General features: G+C 42.3%; 1 pseudogene across 1 annotated transcript in view; it reads right to left on the minus strand.

Moving 5' to 3' along the window:
* LOC309713985 (partitioning defective 3 homolog) overlaps nucleotides 1-21885 on the minus strand; it is a 360712-nt pseudogene that overhangs the window by 122708 nt on the left and 216119 nt on the right. The window contains exons 17-18 of the transcript XR_014280682.1: nucleotides 9888-10036; nucleotides 323-556 (exon numbers count right to left, since the gene is read on the minus strand). The product of XR_014280682.1 is annotated as a partitioning defective 3 homolog (transcript). The remainder of the gene's footprint in view (nucleotides 1-322; nucleotides 557-9887; nucleotides 10037-21885) is intronic.

Consider the following 21885-nt stretch of genomic DNA (forward strand, 5'->3'; position numbering starts at 1 on the left):
CCATACGCAATAAACTGTGATGCACTGTCTATCCTGACACCTTTCTATCAGAACCAACATTAACATGTTGGAACAGTCCAAAGCAATTCCACACTATGTGAATAATCATAAGTCCATAACCTAGACACCTATTGCTGATGTGCTTTGTGCAGTGGATCGGTGAAAGTATCACTAAACTGGCCTACATTTATGTGTGATTCTGAACTGCTTTGTAATAACCTACTGATATCTTATATTGTTCATTATTTTAGCACCACAAACTTGGGCACAGTATTCTGCATCAACACTGAAACTCTACCTAAACGGCGTTTCAAACACTCACATGTGTCCACGCTGTTCTCCTCTTCTGGCGCAGTAACAGCAGGCTTCTCGTACGATTTGTCAATCGCAGCGCGGAAACTCTCATTGCAGCCTCGGCTCCTGACGATCCTCGAGCGCGACCTGCGAACATTGATCTCGCCATTCTGCACTGTCCCAGCAACAGCCGTCTGGAGGCTTTCCAAGGAGCTGGATTTTTTCAGGCCCAGGGAAGGCCCGACCTGCTGTTCTGCAGAACCTATGGAAAGATTAAATAAAGTCACTTAGACCTGGCATATGATTAGAACTCCTCTGAAAAAGAAAAAAAAAAGCTAAAAGCTGTCATTATGGTGAGTTACGAGAAGGTGCGAGTCTAGCAATTAACATGAAAAACAAATGATGCCATTGCCCGGCCAATGAAGTGTGTGAAATGAGAACAGAGTATTACATCTCCAGCGAGACATTTTCCTGTTGGGAATTATAATTCAACCTTTGTCTTTGTGTCTGCACAGTTAAATTAAGAGGCTGAAACATAATGCATATAAATGGGCCCGCTATCAAAGACACAAATGTAGCACAGCAGCGGAGTGATTATAATGTTAAAATATAAGAAATTTCTAATACAGCATATTCACAAATTGCTGAGATGAACTGTATCTCTGAAAAAAAAGAAAAAAATTTCCATCAGCGGTTCTCACTTAATTTTCTTTTTTAACTCAATTTCTCCAAGAGAGATTAGATAAAACAAGGTGAGGGGAAAAAGACGAGGACATGTAGGCTGAACAGATTTTACATCCATTAATCTTCAGTGCAGGTCGTATTGCAGTGTTCAGAAGCACAAACAACATCGCACAACTGTAGTACTTGGCTTCATTTCTAAGGCTTTCTGTGCAGTGACGGAGAGTAATATCATAAAGGGTACATACGTTTAACAAGAGACACTCAGAGAGCGCAGACCTCCGCCAAGGGAGCTCACTCTCTTTTAAAAGGATAGTACTGGATTTTCTATACATTCATTTACTCTTCTTCTCTTGAAATTTTATTTTAAGAAGTTTATAGCGCAGTTCACAAAAGCCCAACTGGTGACAATGGAAAGACTGTCACTGTAGGTATGGGCAGTAGCTGCCCAAGCACTTAAATACCTTTAACTATACTGTTAATGTCTAACTGTGACATCATCAACAAAATCAGATAAGAGCAGTATGATGGATGTTTGGTTTGATCAGACAAACATTATGTAGCAGGAGGTCATGTATAATAGGTGTTGATTTGTAAATAACTTGACATGAATAACAGTATGTTTCTAAATAACCAGGCACGTATCTCCACGATACTCTCTTTGGCAGATGTGAGACGTAAAAGTGAGGTCAGAGGTCAAATGTAACATAATATTTGAATGCAAACTATAATGTAATATTTAGAATCCCCATATATCATTCCCTATATATTATTTACAAACTATACAGCAAGAAATGCAGTTTTTACTGCAACACATGATACAAACGCTGGGACATTAGCTAGAGTTTCAAAATTATCAGAGATGCTAATGTAAATGGTATCAAACCTAAGGCAAAATATCTCCTTAAAAGGGCGTGGAGCTGATTGATACTGCGTGGTAAGCAGAGCAAATGTTAAACAGCCACCCTCTCTGATATTTGAGCCAGGCCCACACATCTGTAATTATTTTTCCAATGCTTGCCGGGGGTTTGTTTAGGGTATGTAAGTGGAGCGCGACTCAGGTATTGGTATTTCATTTTGCTGGGGAGCGTCCATCAGGTCCCTGGAGCTCTTACCTCACCCACTAGTTGTTAAACAAGCAACCCGGTTGACTTTTCCCGTCCCCTTTGTTGTGCTTTGATTCAGAATACAGTAAGACGCTGTCAAACTTAACAAGATGGATTTCTGACTATGTGCCAGTGAAGCCTTGTTGTGAGGCTATGCAGAGGAAGCAATCAGTAATAAGGATTAAGCTGTTAATTCAATTATTTTATTAGCCCCAAAGGCTCTCTGAGGGTGTAGCAAATGTCTGTGGACTCGGGGACAGAGTGGCATTGTGTCTTTATGACTCCCCCTGGACCACACATGTCACAAATAGTGTTTCCTCTGTGGCTTCAGGTGGTGTAAATAAATGTCTTCTGCAGCTCTTCCTGTTGGTTTTCAACAGCACATGTTGTTCTGTCGTCAGCCCCACTGAACAGAACACCCTGAGTTTATTTGCATGTGTGGGTCCCACGCAGGGACTCCCTAACAAGCACAGAAACAAAATTCACCAACTCGCACGTCTATACAATCAAGGATTTTCGACGTGTTTAAAGTGGCCTAAATGAGGCATATCCCACTGCTGCTGGGTGATCCCAGTGGATCTTTAGGCAAAGAAAATAAATCCCTCTAACACTTCCCCCCATGCAACCTCCAGACAGGATGAGTGTGTTAATGCACAAAAGTTGCAGAAGAACAAATAAGAGCTCAGGAAAAAGGGAACACTTTCCCTGCAGTGCAAAAATGCACACCCTGCAGCTACTTACAATCATTGTACCAATCATATTACAAACCTACAATGACTATCAACTACTTTTACTAGTACATACCATTTAAGCTACACAACTAAAGAAGATATTGCCAAAAGAATTCACTCACCCATCCAAATCATTGAATCATTGTCACTTCCACTGGCACAGGTATATAAAAACAAGCACCTACGCATGCAGACTGCTTCTACAAACATTCAGGAAAGAATAAGTCGCTCTCGGGTGTTCAGTGAATTCCAGTACGGTACTGTGATAGGATGCGACTTGTGCAGCAAGTCCAGTTGTGAAATTTCCTCACTACTAAATGGTCTGTTAGTGGTATCATATCATAAAGTGGAAGCAACTGGGAATGACAACAACTCAGCTTTGCTCAAGACAGACAACAGTGTGTAGAGAGCTTCATGGAATGGGTTTCCATGGCCATGCAGCTGCATCCAAGCCTTATATCACCAAGTGCAATGCAAAGTGTTGGATGCACTCTTCCCCACTGGACTCCAGGAGTCCAGTGGGGAAGAGTGGAGACGTATTCTCTGCAGTGAAGAATCACGCTTCTCTGCCTGGCAATCCGATGGATGAGTCTGGGTTTGGAGGTTGCCATGAGAACAGTGTGAAGTTAAGTGTGGGGTTGTTTCAGGAGTTGGGCTCGGCTGTTTAAAGGTGAAAGGAACTATTAATGCTTCAGCATACCAAGACATTTTGGACAATTTCATGGTCACAATTTTGGGGGAACAGTTTGGGGATGGCCCCTTCATGCTCCAGCATGACTGTGCACCAGTGCACAAAGAAAGTTCCATAAAGACATGGATGAGCGAGCCTGGTGTGGAAGAACTTGACTGGGCTGCACAGACTCCTGATCTCAACAAGATAGAACACCTTTGAGAAGCATTTGAGCGGAGACTCTGAGCCAGGCCTTTGAATCCAACATTATTACAGACCTCAAAAATGCTCTTCTGGAAGAGTGGTCAAAAATTCCTATAAACACTCCAAAACCTTTTGGAGGTTGTTCCCAGAAGACTTGAGGCTGTTATAGCTGTAAAGGGTGGGTCAACATTACATTAAACCCTATGGATTAATAATGGGAGGTCACTGAAGTTCATATCCATGCGAAGGCAGACAAGTGAATACTTTTGTTAGTATAGCGTACTAGTTGCATGGGACTTGTTTTAAAAGGAGTAAGTTATGTTACATGTAGTATCTTTTTGGTCTAAGAGTCATCCCTGTTTCTGCTGCATTTGCTACCAATGAACCCTTAGTGAGAGTATGAGTGCTTCCCCCTCATCCGTAGCAGCTATAGATCTAAAGTCAGACAAGACACACAGGCTAAAAGCTCATCTGTTTGCCAATGGTGGCTTCCAAACCAGTGACCATACCATTTCTCCTCTCTCCTTGCCAAATTTAATGAAAGTGCTCAGTCCCATGAGAGCCTACACTCACTCAAGCATCAATCATATAATTTTGCATCCTACTTAGTGAGGAGATCTCATATGCCTGTCTTTTATGCTGCATAGGACAGTAAAATGAAACTTTACTGCGCGCTACAAATGTCTAGGAGGTCAAAAGTTCTCTGGTAGCAGCAGCCAAAGATTCATTTTACTTTTTAGTTTCTCAGTGGAGGTGGGTCCATTTTATTAGCATGACAAATATCAGTGCCAGGAAAGCATAAACAGACTTACAAGACCAACTGAATGCAAGTAAAAAAAAAAAAATCATCTAATTCGTTTGAAGAAGCAATTTCATCCTGCAAAGGACAAGAGAGGACGGCCTGAAGTAAAAAATTCATTATAAGAAAGCATAGGCACAGAAACAGCATGACAGAAAAATGATGGAATGTTTCATCCTTTGAGGATAAAACTCAATCAATCCAGTACAAATGCCATGTAAAGTTGGATTTTTTTTCTTTTTTTGAGGCTTAAGCATTAAAGCCTGCCAACGACGGACACACAGATGCCAGGGTGCATGGCTGACACAATGCGATTGCAAGTTAGACCTGCACGGGATGCAACAGTTCAAGGGAACAAAAATGACATCTGCTGTACTCGGAAACAGGGAATTATCCTCCTGCTTGGTATTCCGCGCCGCAGTCCTGCTCGCCATTGTTTCTCGTCGGCGCGGCGGTTAACTGAGAAAAGCGCGGAGACAAAGAGAACGGGAGAGCGAGGCAAAGAGACGGTTTTTGCCCACCGACCCAACTGCCTCAAACCTGCCTTTGTTTTCATCAGAAGCAGCCCCGGCTCTCTCCTGGGAGGGTTTGACGGACAGCTCTCTGTGTGCCAATCTATTATGTGATTCCTATCACACAACAGAAACCTCGGTGCTCTGCTCCTCATCTCCTTCTTATTCAGAGGAATGAAAATACATATTTCCCCAACTGCATACAGACACGAGTTTGCCACTCTCTGCACGTCTGGAGGAGAAATGAAAATCATCAAAATGAAATACACAAAGAGAAAGACAATCAGACTAAATGGGGTGAAAGTGCACCTGGTTGCAAACAAACCTGGCCTGCATGCTGCGTACTTTAGCCAGATTAAGGGCAAGGACAGTTAATTGGAGAAGATCCATTGCCATTAAACGTTAAAGGGGCAGTGTGGCAAACTTCATGAATAAATCAGTGGTGGTTATTACAGGGACAGAAGCCCATGGTATAATTAGAGCAGCTAAAAACTATGCTTTGCAGCCATTATTCACCACGGACCCTTGCATGTAAAGATCTGTGTACAGACAGGGGCTCCATTACACATAATTTATTCAGAGTGTCGGGGCTTTAAGGAGGGTGGTAAAAGGGTAATTATGTTAAAAATAACCTCCAAGATGGTCAGAGGAAGGCCACGTCCAGGTATCCCAGTGGAAGTGAGGCGTCGCTGGGTCAGCTGCGCTATTATGTCTCTGCCAGTTGTGGACCATTAGCCCGACAGAGGACGTCCTCCACACGCTCAGCATATGTCACAGGAAATCATTATGAGCCGGACTTGGTTAACATCTCAATTAAGGATGCTGGATATTTTGATGTGCACTTTTCAGGCTTCAAAGAAATCCAGTAAATTTTTTGGGGGGTTTGTTTATCATCGTTCAGTGTAGAGTACTTTTCCTACATTTAAAGAAGCTGACAACTCTACTGGCAAGACTGGAAATTCACTGGATTAGTGGTAGACTTGGCTGGAACATATATTCACAATTACAGTAAGCATAAAAACATCTACCAGGTTGTCATTTACTACCACTGGCCTATCTGCGACTGGATCGGCTGCCAGCTTTCTACAAGGAAAGTCTCCACTCATGTGTTTGGTAGTCTATGAGATGTGGCTTATCGAGAGCGCTTTGACCTCAGACTGCTAGTTTACTTGTGGTTCCTCTGGTATTTAAAAGTAGAATGGGAGGCAGAGACCTTCAGCTTTCAGGCTCCTCTATGAAAGCTCCAAATTAGGATTCAGGAGACAGACAGACACTTTCTCTCCTTTAAAGATTTAAAGTGTTTCCTTTCTGATAAAGTTTATAGTTAGGGCTGGATCAGGCTCACCTGATCCAGCCCTAACTATAAACATTGAAGTAATTATTGTTGTGATTTGTGCTAATGCATAAAAATAAAACTGAATTACTGAATTTAATTTAATTTGAAATACACTGAAATACCCAGTTTAGGCACACATTAGATTCTTGTTTTGTTCAAATACTCCCTAAAAACAACAACTATGTTAATTAGTGGTCAAGATTCAGTCATTTCATCCTATGTCAGTTTAATGGAGTGACTGCACTCTGTTTTATTCAGCCTCATTCAAACCAACCTGGCTGTGATGGATCAATTGCAGAAGCTGAAGAGGCCAACCTGCAAATGAACATCTTTCTATTGCAAATGCTACTGCATTGCCAGGCTCCATGCAGCCCTTCACATGGAGTAATGAGTGTTTTCTTCAGTCATTTGCACTGCAGAACGAGCACAATGGCACAGGTTCCCAAATTAGTTACCAAGCCTCTATTCACTGCCATTCAACTCCCTTTCAGCACCAGAAAAAAACCCTTTTGATCACGCTGAAATTAGCTCAAACAGCACCCTCGGTTATATGCATCTGAAGGGGGCTGAGATCACAAATCCAATAATGGCTGGCTATGAGCTAGTTATGGAATAAGAGTGGGACTGCTCTTCCGATCTCTATTACTGACCCGTGGATGGAACCGAACATCATATCGGTTGACCTCATTAGCGGCGGCAGGGCTCAGAGCTTATTTCTGCTCAAGTTCTTGTCGCACTGTGCTACTCTTAAAAGGACCAAACAAACATTAGTGCAGTCTGCACAACGTCATGAAACGCACACAAAGAAATAAGAAAGTGAAGCGCAGACACAAAGCAAGAGGAGCAGGTCTTACACTTCATGAAGGAGCCGTCCATCACGAGGTAAAGTGTCCGGCATGTGCTAACGTCTCACTGCCAGCGCCGACACCTCACGTCGCTTTCTTCCCTTTTCTTCTCTCACTCAATTTTATTCCCCATTTAAATGGGATTGAACTGCAGGGTGTCCGACCCGTTTAGCATATTTCAACAATGATGGGTTTCAAAGTCATGAAATCCATCTGCTGATGAGATTTAGGAGCAGCTGGAACATGATTAAAAGGAGGGAAAAATACCTAGTGACGGAATAAAATGTAAGTCAGTAGGGAATAGCGTTCTTGAGCGTGTTAACTACTTTTTTTATTCCTCTGAGTAATTTGAAAGCAGAGAGCGGCTTTATTAGTGCGCTATTGGGAAAGCAGAGCGGTATTCTTACACCTGCTAGCTGAGCTAAGTTCTAATGTCCAGCTGTGTGGCGAAGGCACGGCTTAAGGGAGAGCGCTGGCACTACTTTCTTTGGCTCACTTCATTTTCAGATCTACTCGCACAATACCCCGAGGTCGCTTTTGCATTGGGCAGCTTTCATGTAATTATTTCAGAAAAAGAATAAGCATGATAGCATAGCAGCGTCTTCCTCTGAGATAAATGGAAGTGCGGTGACTGGGCACGTGCCAAATCACAAACCATGTGTATTTCATTTCAAACGTTAAGTCTAGCGCTTGTGTTTCATCTATTGACTGAAAGAGGACTGAATTTTTCTTGTGGGGAAACCACGTCAGCTACAAGAGTTATTATGACTGGAATAAGTTTGTTATTTCCCTGAACCATCTGAACACTGTGATATTCTCATCGATGGATTATGATTTTGTATTGGCAAGGACTTCTGTCAGCTGGATATTTCACAAACTCAATTGGGCCCAGTGAAAGGGGAAGGGGGTGATTTTTTTTTTTTTTTTTGGGAGGGGGGGGGGTAGTTTTTTTGAATTTCATGTAATAAAAACCACAGGCACGCCCGCGCACAGACACAGAGGGATCTTGATAAAGAAATAATGCAGCAGTAACAGAGATTTGTAAAAGATCAATTACACTGGTTATCTCGAATGTGTGAGGCGCTGTCTTATGAGTACATTAATCAGGATCTTTGTTTAAAAAAAAAGAAAGAAAGAAAAGCTGTAGTTTGCAGCTAATCCAATGCACAAACAAACACGCAAAGACTCCTCTTTGAAACAATTAAGAAGCTTTTTTGATTAAACTCATTGATAACATGTGCATTTGCAATGATGAGAACACCATCAAAGCCTTATCTTAGCATCCCTTCCGTTCTACTCGCTTCCTGTCCTCAGTAATATCCAATTATATTTTAAACACTGAGAACTTAATGGAAATCATTTCAGGCCACCTAACTGCTGAACAAAACCCATCCGATGGCTGAAGGTTTTCTTCTCCCGAACTTTGTGTTTGTAGAAAAGTTTCAATGGTGGACAGAAGGTATTACAAAGGATCTAGACCCCACAGAGCTCGGTGCAGTGGCCCAGACCTGCACCAGTCTGTGGGCGAGTCAAAGATTTCTACAGGTCTCTGGGCTCCATGTGGAAAAGAGTTGGCTGTTATCTGTTGTGATTAGTCAGTGATCCGAGAGAAGGCAGCGTCTGCTTCAGTCTCAGCGGGAGAAGCTTGGAGTTCACACCATCGTCTTCCCTGGATACAGTTTGTCTGTTTGAGAGTGTGCTTGCCCAGTGCGTGTTTGTGTAGGCCTGCATCTGACTGGCTCTCCCATCACTAAGCATTGTGCACTTGCGCTTGTGTTTTTATCCATGGTCCACTGGACAAAGGGCCATGGGAAATGGAGGCCAAAAGAGGAGAGGTGGTGGCTGGACAGGACTGAAGTGACTGTGTGTGTATTACTGTTTTTGAAAGTGCATTTACTGAGGTAAGCAGGATAAAGTGAGCAGCAAGTGTTTGAGGAGTCACAAGTTCAAGATGCGTTTGAGGTGTCCAGCAGGTGAAAGGAGCACTGAGTGACAATGAACAATCTGGAGGTTTGTTTACTGCAAACAAACCTCCAGATTAGCCGTGCTGAGTGGGAAAAAAATTGAAAGGAGACACGCAGTCATCACAAGGTAGAGGATTGTTTTCTTTGTACGGCCAAGCTTAGGATGCCAAACCAGAAAAACACTTCTTGCTCAAAAGAAAAAAGTAGTACATGAGGTGAATTTACTTTTGTGTAATATCAGTAATCTGCCTGAAATTAAGCTTAGAAAAAAATCCATTAACTTGTTGCAGAGACAAGATTGAACATATGATCATATCTGCACACTAACTATTAAGCTACCAGTATTTTCTAGCATATACTGACATGCATGCTGTTGGACTAAATCATGCAAAAGAAAGGAAAATAATATTTTGTCATTTAGCAGGACACTGACAGGTAACCGCCACAGGCTCAGGAAAATACAGGTTTCTGGTGATGGACAAATCGGCCCTTTGTACATGAACACAGCAGTCCTGCTTTCTCCTGTCCTTTTGCCAAAGAGTCCATGGGCAAGACAATAAATTTGAAACATGATCCAAGTCAGCTCTGGTGGCCCTGGTGTGTGTGTAAGAGAGAGAAGATGTGCAAAAAGGGAAACTGCTAAGACAAGAAGGCAGGAAATACAGTAAGTGTAGTCCATTCCCCAAGTTGTCAAACTTTTCCCTGTAGATGTGTGTTTGTGTGATGGTTCAGGCTTAGCACTTGCCTAAATCCATGCTCTTGGACTTGCGAGACTTGATGATCTCCAGATGTGCAGGATTCTCGTACTGCTTCGTGCGCTTTTCCGACATACTCTGGCGACCATACCCCTCCCTCTGGAATGAAGTGCCAGGGTCTGCGTCCGGACTGAGCGAACTACAGTTTGATAGGAAAAAAAGACAGAGGGACAAAAAGAGGTAGAAGTATTAGATACTGGCAAGTGTAGAGTCACTCTTTTCATCTGGAGATAATTCTATTGAAGACATATTTTTTCAGTCATCTACACAGTTCATTAAGTTGCACTTACATGGCCAAGAGACATCCTGATGATAAGACTGAGAAATAAAATCGTCCTATTAATATTCACACAACCCCAGACCTCAGCCTAAAATACCCCTTTGCTATCAGATAATGACCATCGACATTCAATATGCACACACACACACACACACACACCTTTCATTTCAAAGCCTTTCCTCATCAAGGACACCTACACGTATGCTTAGTGGGTTCAGGACACACCACAAGTGGGAGGCAGGGCCTTGGCCTAGATGCGTATAATACCCCAGGTAAGGTGAGGGTTCTCTGGGGTCACGGCCACTCAAATAACGCCCTCCTCCAGGACGTCTGGAGCAGAAGCAAGGCCCATCCCACTGCAGCACACTCCGTTTGAGATCCTCTATCTTTGTCTGGATCTTAATTGAAAATCGGATGGGAGCAGGGAAAGGAGGTCGAGAGAGGCGGACACTGGCATTTGCATGCAGGGACGTGCATTTACAATTAGGTGAGAAGCGCTTTGCAATTTCAGGGCAGATGGAAGGTAGGGATGCAGCATCAGTGAAATCTAATAAATGCTACATGCAGCCATTTCTTTTGTTCACATGGTGCTCGTACACGAACGTTTAAATAACAGCAGAATTTTCATCAAATAATCACATTTCTTTGGATTTGTGGAGCTTTTATGCAAAATCGAAAGCCGTAACTGCAACTATGTAACTTCAGGAGTAGTGAGGAAGTAGATATTTGTAAACGTATCCTCTTGGAGCAGATGCTACTTCAAGCAGTCCTCGGTATTTGGAATATCAGCTAACTGCAGGCGTGCCTGCACTCGTTTCCATGTAAACAATTCTTATTTAGGTCGTCAACCCCACTTAACAAGAGAGCTGCTTCAATGTGTCGCAGAGGGGGCTGGCGTCAATGTGTTGCTTTACCGTCAACCATACCTGACAATCCCAACTAAGATCAGACTGTCTCGCAGGACCATCTCCAGATGACACAGGAAGAGAGGGAGGTGGAGCAGGAACAGAAGAATGACAGCACAGATGTATTATTCATTTATACATCATCCCTCGCTTTTTCCTCCTCTCATCATTCTGAGCCCCGCAAAAAAAAGAAGAAAAAAAAAAGGGCGAGCATGGCCTGTATTTTTCTGTCTCTGCAAATGTCATGTGTCGGAGCGTGACTGAGGCTGTGCAGATGGGAAAGGATGCATTTTCAGCCTGAATTTAGATTTCATTTACTCTCACTGGTATTGGGTTATGGAGCTGAGTTGCAAATGGAGGCAACATAGGTGAAAGTGAGAAACCAGCAGGTGGGAATCACACAGGGGCCGTCACTCAGGTACAGAGAACTGACGACCACACTAAGATTTGTGAGAGCAATTAAAGAAACTAGCAGCTGGGACAAAAAGGGCACGCAGCTTTTTTGGAGCAAAAATAGTGAGAAATCTGCGCGAAGAAAGAGCGAAGTTAAGAGGGAGCAGCTGAGCGGGTGGTGTAAATTCACTTAGCTGGAGGCCAAAGCTGTTGGTTTAAGCTGCTGCCCATTTTAGCACCATCTCTGATTTACTTTGGCACATACGGAGCAGTGACTAAATGCCTAGCATGTGGGTCTAGGGCAGGCATGGGCGAACTACGGCCCGGGGGCCACGTGCGGCCCGTTAAACGTTTTGATCCGGCCCGCCAAACTTGAAAAAAATGTAATAAATTAACCTTGTTAATGTTTTATTTCCCCTGCAATTCTGATGTTTCCTCACTAGATGGCGCACTCTAGATATATTGCCTTTTTTGAGGTGAAGCGTAGGCTTATTACTCCACGTTTGCACTTTACCCTGTGACCTACCATCTATGAAGATGAGCGGACCCAAGAAAAGGAAAGTGGACAGAGAATGTCGAGTGTTCAAAAAGGAGTGGACAACTAAATATTTTTTCACTGAACACCGATCATCTGCTGTTTGCTTGATATGCCAAGAAACTGTGGCGGTTTTTAAAGAGTATAATATTAGCCGTCACTTTGCCACAAAGCACGCTAATTATGCTAGCAAGCTCTCAACAAAAGAACGGGAAGCTGCTGCTGAGAAGTTGGCAGCTAATTTGAAGGCTCAGCAAAGTTTTTTTCACCGTCAAACTGCCATTCAAGAGTCAAGTACCAAGGCCAGTTTTATGCTTTCATTCAAAATAGCAAAGGCCAGCAAACCACTGTCAGAGGGCGAGTTTTTAAAAGAATGTATGGTAGAGACAGCAGGTATTTTGTGCCCAGAGACCAAAGACAAATTTGAGAAAATCAGTTTATCACGGCGGACAGTGACTCGCCGTGTAGAACTAATAGATGAAGATATCACCAGCATATTAAACAAAAAGGCGAAGTCATTCACTTTTTATTCTGTAGCACTGGATGAAAGCAACGATGTCAAAGACACTGCTCAGCTCCTCATTTTTATCCGAGGAATCAACGAAACCTTTGAAATAACGGAGGAGTTTTTGACAATGGAGTCTCTGAAAGGACAAACACGAGGAGAGGACTTGTTTGAACGGGTGTCTGCAGCCATCGAAAATATGAAGCTTCCCTGGAGTAAGCTTGTTAACGTCACCACAGATGGATCTCCAAATTTAACGGGAAAAAACGTTGGCCTGCTGAGGAGAATCCAGAATAAAGTGAAAAATGAAAACCCTGACCAGGATGTCATTTTCCTCCACTGCATCATCCACCAGGAATCTCTATGTAAATCGGTGTTACAGCTGAATCATGTTGTGAATCCTGTGGTGAAACTCGTCAACTTCATACGCGCACGGGGACTTCAGCACCGTCAGTTCATTGCGTTCCTGGAGGAAACTGATGCGGATCACCAGGACCTGCTTTATCACTCCCATGTCCGCTGGTTGAGTTTGGGCAAAGTGTTTCAACGAGTGTGGGAGCTCAAAGAGGAGATTGGCATGTTTTTGGAGCGGCAGGGGAAGACTGAGGAATTTCCTGAGCTGAGCAACAAGAGCTGGATGTGTGACTTCGCGTTTGCTACGGACGTATTTTCACACTTGAATGAGCTCAATGTGAAACTGCAGGGGAAGGAGCAGTTTGTGCATGACATGTACACAAACGTGAAAGCCTTCAAATCCAAGCTGGCTTTATTCTCCAGGCAGATTTTGAACAAGTCATTCACTCATTTTCCTACACTAGCCACGCTGAAAGAGGCCGGAGCAAAAGTAAAGAAATACAGTGAGTCACTGGATGCACTGCACGGAGAATTCTGCCGTCGGTTTTTGGATTTCGATAAAATTGACAAGTCACTTCAATTGGTGGCCTTTCCTCTGTCACAAGACCCCGAAACAGCTCCAGAGGAGCTTCAGCTCGAACTCATCGACCTTCAGTCCGACCCTGCCTTAAAAGAGAAATTCAGCTCTCTGAAACTAAATGACTTCTATGCTTCACTCAATGATGCCGCGTTTCCAAATCTAAGACGAAAAGCGCAGATGATGTTGGCTTTGTTCGGCTCTACCTTCGTGTGTGAACAGACATTCAGCGTCATGAACATCAACAAAGCCAGCCACAGATCCAAGTTAACAGACCTACACCTCAGATCAATCCTGAGAATCGCCACAACAAAACTAACTCCAGACTTTGATGCGCTGGCTAAAAAAGGAGACCAACAACACTGCTCCCATTAAAATGTGTGTCTCCGTGATACGCACGTTGTTAAAATGAACAGTGCGCGCAGATCAAATATAACGCTTCACAGACTGACTTGCTGCAACTGTTTCGTTCTTGCACTGGTCGTTGTTGACTTTTGGCACCGGGTAAACAAATTGAATAAAAGGAACAGGACAAGTACAGCTGCATCTCCTACCGTTTTTGGAAGAAAAAAAAAAAGAGTTAGGAGGAGAGTGATGTGATATCCTGAAGGATAACAGAACTTTCAGTGCTTTAAAATAAAATATTCATTTATTTGATTTTCAGTGTTTAAAGGCTCATTTCGAAGTCAGAGATTTTATTGTAATGCTTTTCTTCATTTTCATTGGAAATTAAAGCACATGTTTTCTCCATATCTCAAGATGTGTATTTTTCCCCCAATGAGGTGATGTTTTCAAAGCATGCCATCTATCTACTCCTGTTCCGGCCCCTTTGTCAAATGTTAGAACTCAATGTGGCCCACGAATCAAAAAGTTTGCCCACCCCTGGTCTAGGGTAACCTGAAGAGAAGCGGCAACTGTGCTGCTCTGAACTGCTTTTTAAGCTAAGGGTACCTGCTGTTGGAACCTGCACCTCAGGTCTCAGAAGCCATAACTATTTAAAGAGGTGGCGATGACCAGCAGCCAAGCAGTTCCTGAGTTTGAATCTTCATCACAGGTTTAAACTATCTTGGGCTGAAGGCACGTGTAGACTTCACATCTTTTTATATATACTCTATTCAGAGCCAATTAAAGCATCTAAAACCTCACGCGTCATTCTCGCCAGAACATGTTTTGTTTTTTTCACTGTAAACTAACACAAAGGTTTACAGCTGCTAATGAAAGTATAAAGATGGGGACAAAATTATTAGCAAAAATGGCAAGTGTCAATATTATTATCAACCCAGAAAAACTGGCCTGACATCGTCCCCATAGCGAAACATGGCGGTGGGAGGATTATGCTGGGGGAACGCTTCAGTGTGACTGGAACTGGGAATCTCATCAAGGTAGAAGGATTATGATGAAAGATGGATATGTGAAGATTTTGAAAGAAATCAAAGTAGTCGGCAGTAAAACTGGGTCTAGGTCATCGTTTTGTCTTCCAACCGATAACGATCTAAGACATACGGCGCACCTGGTGAAGAACCAAAGCTGTGTTTCAGACTCCTTGTTTTGGTTAAGAGCAGTTTGGAAATGGTTTTAAGAATAAGGCTTTCATAGGGAGGCTAATCAGTCCTCATCTGTACATGTATGAATTACAGAGTGGTCATCAATGAGATGTGGCTTTCAAAAACTATGTCCTTGTTTAAGATGCTTCTTAAGCTCAAAACTCTAGTTTAGTCAGCTCTGACTGGTTGAGCCTGTGAAGCTGAGACCCATACAGCATTCCCACTGGAAAAGCTACCTTAGATATTCAATATTAAACAGGATTTGAAAGTGAAAAATACAGCGTGGCCAATTAGAAGATGAATTCGGTCGTCTAAAGAATGGCACACTTCCTTCTTCAGACCATCGAGCCAGTCCACGTCTCTGGACTGTATTTAGACAGATGTTACATGATACATTAGTGGTTTTTCAGATTCTTTATTTTGTATTTAGCAGTGACTCAAACAAAATTCCAGTCACAGAATTCAAAAAAATTATAATGGGATCCATAATGAATGTTTTTTTTGCCTGTCGATGTTCATTTCATTTGGTCCATCCGTTAATGGGGGAAATAGGGTACATACAGAATTATATGCATACACATGCTATGATCACTATAGTAAGAACATTACTTACTGCTTTCCTCCCATTCAAAGTGCTCCCATCATCTAAAATTAAACAGCGCTGAGGATTGCTCACAGGCAAATCCACAGCTTTAACTTACATTTTACATCACTCCTTACTTCCTCGCAGGAAGTTGAACGTGTCAAACTGCACATTGGCCTCGTTGCTAAGCGGCGTGTGTTAAAAGCCCTCTGCGCTCACAATTACCCTGGTGACACTGTTTCTTTTCAAACTTCCTCTCTTTCTTTTACTCAAACCTTTTTCACTTGTGTTTCAAACTGACCCCAAAGAGTTAAGTCTCTACTACTTCTTAGTGCAGCTAAGTCTGACCGAGTGGGGTTCTTTGTATTAGTTTCAGCGCCTTGGAGAGGGGGCAAGAGGTGGAGAGCAATGCCCAGCAAGGTGCTTCTGAAATGGTTATTCTGAGGTTTGAGGAGGGCGATTCAGTTGACTGCTTGGATGCATAGCTGAGTCGGGGAGCTTGGAGCTGCCTTCAATCACTGTATGAAGTCCTGCATGAGAAGTTGGTGCAGAGGTTTGTTTTCCTAGCATGTGCACCAGTGGACACCAGACAGTCCAAATACTGGCTAGTAGAAAAGAAAGGTGAAATACGAGATTACTTTTATTTTGTTTATTTCTTAAACGCAAGTGGATTTTAACAAGGGATGTCTCATATAGCTGCTTTTGCTTCACTCGCTTAATTGCACACATAAATCATCAGACTTTAAACGCGGATATAAAAACTGTAAGACAGCGCGGTTCGATCAGTGCCACACAGCGGAGCAGCTGCACCTGCGATTTGCCGTAATTCCCTTTTAATTGTGATGAAGTTGCTGAGAGAGGCAGAGAGAGAGAGAACAAGATCAATTAAGACCTCTTTGTCCGTCTGCTCCCTCCTGTGCCGACCCTCTCATTCTTTCCCTGCCTGGTTTACGAAGCTTTTAATTGAGTTTGGCTAGATGGACTGCTCCGGTCTGCTCGTACACGACGACGACTGACAAGGACCGGGCAAAGATATATTTTGGTGCGTGCGCAGGCTAGGTTAGCTTAACTCCTGTCACAGTGACACAGAGTGTGCGATGCAGGAAGTCGGTGAAGGGAGCGCACAGAAATGAGACATATTCACCGTATTCATAAATCTAGAAGGGAATGATAGCATTTAAAGAAAAAAAAGGTCCAAATATGCTGTGAAGCTGTGTGAGTGTGTGAGCCGTCTGGCCTTTAAGTCACTACCAACTTAAATGGAAATTTGAGATTAGTGAAATTGTGTGTGAATGCATCCACGCCTGTGCTGCAGGGCTGTTTGCATTTATATGTAGTTATGCTGATAGTTTGATGGGAAAAACATGTGCTTAACAGAGCACTTGTGATCCTTAGTTACACTGCTGATGACAGAGACTATTAGGGAGTCAACCGAAGTAGGCAGTCCGCCTGCAAAGTTTGTTTGTTCGTGTCCGCGCGAACCGTTTCCACTTTATATGTTAATTTGCGAAATTGTTTACCAGCCAATGTGTATCTAAACACTCGTGAGACTGAGAGCACCGGCACGGCTGTGTGTATTTGCGGGTGTGAAAAATGGATGTGTGGGTACGCTTGTCTGGAGTCCTTCTCCATCCTTGCTGCTTGACAGAGTGTTTCGGAGCTGCCTGGGAAATGATGTTTCCACCTGTGACATCTCACAAAGACAGAGAAGGACACAGTCTAGTTGTCTCTCTCTCGCTCTCATGCTTCCTCTCCGTCGCTCTTGCTGTCCGTTTCTCTTCTCTCTCCGCTTAATGAGAATTGACACCCATCTTCCACTCTGTCAGCCTTACCCAGGCTGAGGTCCAAAGCAGGACGAGGGCAGACACGGTAGTCTTGTGTAGATTAGTGTTGTGACAGTGCCCCTAACGGTCCAAGTGAGAAAATGATGGGTAATTTTGAATAAGTCTTCATCTGTGATACTTATATTATTTTAAAATAACTTGTATTGGCAGGTAACCCCGCAACTTGGTGTTCCATGAAACCCAGGGTTTAATATTTAATTCCAAGTTGTATATAGAAAATGGACGTAGGCACTGTAACATCAGTCATTAGTTTTTGAACTCCAGTAGCTTTATTTTGAATCTTTACTGGCATCTGGGCACAGAAATGAGACAAAATTATGTTATTTAGATAAGAAGGTTTAACGGGGGCAATGAAGAGACTGAGATATCAGATTATTAGTAACACACAAATTTAAATGCTAAGATTTCAATTGCCAAAAACTGTTGGCTGCCAGTGCCACCACTTAGTAGCTCTTAGTAAGTACACCTATAAATTTGAAAATCCTACGTGACTTGTACTGGTGACCTTCTTGAGTTAACGTGTTCGCAAGATGTTCAGAAAATCTGACCTCTGACCTTATAATGTCTAATATCACCGGTATTCAAATAAAAAAGATGCAAGGAGATGCAATTGTGGTGTCACTTTGAAAATCATACATCACTTAGGTTCTCAAGTTATCATATTCATGAATTTTGGTGTCCACATCGCCCACCTAGCCACCCACCCGCCGGGGTGATGACAACACCCCAAGCCTTTGAGGTTGAGTGGTAAAAACTGCTGAATGAACTTCTTGGACAAACTATGACAAACAGTTGGTCATATTTTTCCCAGGCAATTATAATATTATAACAGCTCTTAAACTGTAAACACTGTCAAGGGTTACAGTTCAACAGTTTAAAGTAGCAGAACAGTTACAGGGTATCCAAGTGGAACTAGCCACAGAGACCAAAACACTGCACTACCGTGTAAAAATGGTTATCTTTCAAAGTTGGGCATTTAACACACAACGGCCTTTATGGGGAAAAGTTAAATTTTAAACATAAAATGCAGTATATACTATAATATCTTGTAATTAAAGGCAAAGGTGTTGATAAGCTGTTACAAGCATTACTTTTGCCACCTGTTACATTTCATTTCTTGACAAGTTGAATACTTGTCATGAATACTTTATTAAACTTTGATTTATTATTAGAGTCAGTTACATTTAGTGTGAGAAATAGAGGTGGGTTAATGAGGAGCTAAATAACTAAAAACCAAATCACTGTGGAAACAGGAAGCTTTTATTGTTAGGAGGAGAGAAATTTGCATTCTCTCACAGAGACTCATCTTCAAGAAGATGATTTGAGCACTTGTCTTCTCCCAAGCACAGTCTTTTATTTTGATTTCTTCCCATGCTACACTGCAATATGAACATGTGAGTACTTTTAAGAACTGGTACTTTTGCTTCTGAAGGACGCAGCTGAATGCATCCTCAGTGAGGATTTCACGAAGGACCGAAGGGAAGGATTACTGTGAAGGAGCAGTATTCATACAGATTTACACAGATGTAACCCATCGTGCTGAGCAGACAGAATCAAAGGTAAAAGTAAAACTTTGTGATTGTCTCTAAGCTACGGTGGCCCTAAGAGGTCAAATACAATGCAACATAAGAAAACACCAGCAACAAAGAAAAACACTGCAAAAGCACATAAAACACAACAGAAACTGAATGAAACACAAAGGAAGTAAAAAAAAAAATCTTGCAAAAAAACCCCACAATGGAAGTGTTTTTAGGGAACAGCTTCCGAAGAGATAGAAACCAAAACATGCGAAGGATTGCACTAAGACTTAAAAGAAGCAGAGGATTCTTCTGTGCTGTGAGGGAGAAAAAGATGCAGGCAATGTGTGTTTTAATCACATGGGTCATGTAATACTGTAGATACATGTTGCTATTAGCCGTTTAGCTGTTAGCTTGTCCCCTACTGTTAGCTGTTCCGTCACATTATTGTCTCTCTGGAAGGTTTTTCACCTTTGGGTTTTTTTTGTGAGCTTTTGCAGCATTTCTTCTATTTGCTGGGGCTTTGCTGCAGTGACCTTTGACCTTTCAGGGACACTTTAGAAAGCAGTTAGTTTTGAAACTGACTGAAAGTAAACATCTTAAAATGTGATTTTTTGCAAATTTGGATGTCTTATTTCAGAGTTCTTGAGATTATACAACAACAAGCTCATTATTTGGAGTATAAAGGCGCCCTTAAAAACAACTAGAAGTGGACCGTTTTTTACAGACACACCCTGCAACTGCACTTTGTCAACTTGTGGGATGAAAACCAGGTGGAAACTAGAAACATTCATTTGCATCTTTAAAAGAGCCTGACGTTAAAATACACTTTCTTTTTTTAAATTTCTCTGACACTGTTCCATGTTTGGAAGAAAAAAAAACCTTTCATCTTTGCACTGATCCAAATTATTGTGCAAAGCTGTAATATCAAACCTCTCTTTGTATCTGTTGTGCTGTAAATCATTTGGACATGGCCTTTCCTGTTTGGCTTTGGATTCAAACCAATGAAGGAAGGAGGAGGCACAGCTTAGGGAGTTATTGCTTCAGGTCAGGACCACAGATATTCAAAGTAATAATTTACAACCACTTGTTTACCCAGTGGAACCTGACAGACGTGCTGGCTTCCATCAACTCTTTGAATCATGCTCACACACTCTTTAACCCTGCTCACTGACATCTTGGACTTAAGCAATGCAAACACCGATTTCTACAGCTGGCTGCAGCTTCAGTCAAGTGCATCTCTAAGGAACTTTTACAGTAGATTATCTAGACTTTAGGGCAGACTTTATCTAGTGACTGACTTCAAGTCCCAATCTAGTTTGACTAAGCGCAACACGTCACTGCCAGTAGTAACAACCATAGCAATAAAACGGTCTGTAATATAGCAACAACACATAAAAGCTTGGCTCTTTGTGCATTACCATTTTAAGATCTACAAACGCAGAGTTGTAATATTTACAACTCATTTTATGTTCATTTCAGGCCTGTAAAAGTGATGAAACGCTGAGGGAGCACTAAGTATGAAGGGAGGGAAACACAGGCTTACGTTTTCACTCGGTAAAATATGAACAAAGACAAGCACACCTACTCAAAACATGCACCATGGGGAAATAGTACCAAGTGATTTTAAGAATAAAATAAATAACAGGTTGTTCTAATATTTCATCACAATATATATGAGATGGGGTATCTTCCTTAATGACCACATGGCCACAGCCCTGCCTCTGGTTACGCCGGAGTTCTGCCTTCCCATGGTCGCCAAATGCTTGTTTATAAGGGGGCCGTCTGATTGTCGGGGTGCTATGTAGACAACATGTATACAACTGAATTGAACTGAGCTGAATGGAATTGAACTGAAAGCTGAGAATGTACTTTTATAAAATCCTAGAGGCTGAAATCAGCAACAGAAACGACTGATAGACAAACTAAGCTTGAATGAATGTCACAAAGCAGCTGGTATGTATTAGTGTGTGTGAACAGAGTCACATAGAGTGAAAGTGATTAAAAACAACAACAACAAATGAATAAAGGGAATTAAATAGCAGAAAACACCAAATGTGAATTTGTTCAATTCCAGTAAGTGAAAAAAGTGAAGACCAATAACAGAAAGGTCATGAATTACAATGATTTTATCAGCCAACCAGCCTTTTTTGCACTTTGTGCATTCACTGTAGGTGTATGGCCTTGGCAAGGCATCTCCCAAGACGATGGAAGGCTGAATAATACTGGAAGCCAAAGGTGAGACTTTCACAGTTCTGTACAATACATATTCAGTGCATATAGACCCCTGGCAGCACTGGTGCAGAGCTTAATTAAAAAGTAACAGTTCCGGTACATTGGAGTCTGGCTGACCCACATCCCCTGCTGGCTCAATACGCCTGTTAACTCTGTGTATAAGTGTGTGCGTGTGTGTTTGGTGGGATATTGGGGGCACTTGAAAAGGGAAATGAGAAAGGGTGTAAGTCAGTCAGAATGATGATACACACTTGATGCGTTTAAGCAGCTGTAAGCATTTGCATTAAAAAAATGTGTGCATGATGTGTGTTTGTGTGTGTGTGAGAGAGAGACATGAATTATTCAGAATAACCCTAGGCAGTGCTATATAGTGCACTCCTGCCTTATGGGCTTACATCATGCATGTGCGTGTGCATATGTGCGTGCGGTTGTGCATTTGTGTGAGTTTATAGACGGGGAGCGTGTGAGGAAACCTGAGTGCATTTCAGCCATGCGCTGTGGACCTAATCCACTATGACAAACCTCTGACATCACGTGCACAACAGGCATGCTGAGCAAATCCAGTCATTTATAATGAATGAGACAGAGAGAGAGAAAAAGAAGAGTGAGAGGGTAGAGAGTCTCCAGGGAAAACGATATAAAAATAATAATAATAAAAAGGAGAGAAACAGACAGAGCATCTCTATCTGTGGCAGCCAAAAACATCATCTTCAAGC

The sequence above is a fragment of the Aulonocara stuartgranti genome, assembly GCF_965226115.1.
Source record: "Aulonocara stuartgranti genome assembly, chromosome: 9".
In the NCBI taxonomy this organism is placed as follows: Eukaryota; Metazoa; Chordata; class Actinopteri; order Cichliformes; family Cichlidae; genus Aulonocara; species Aulonocara stuartgranti.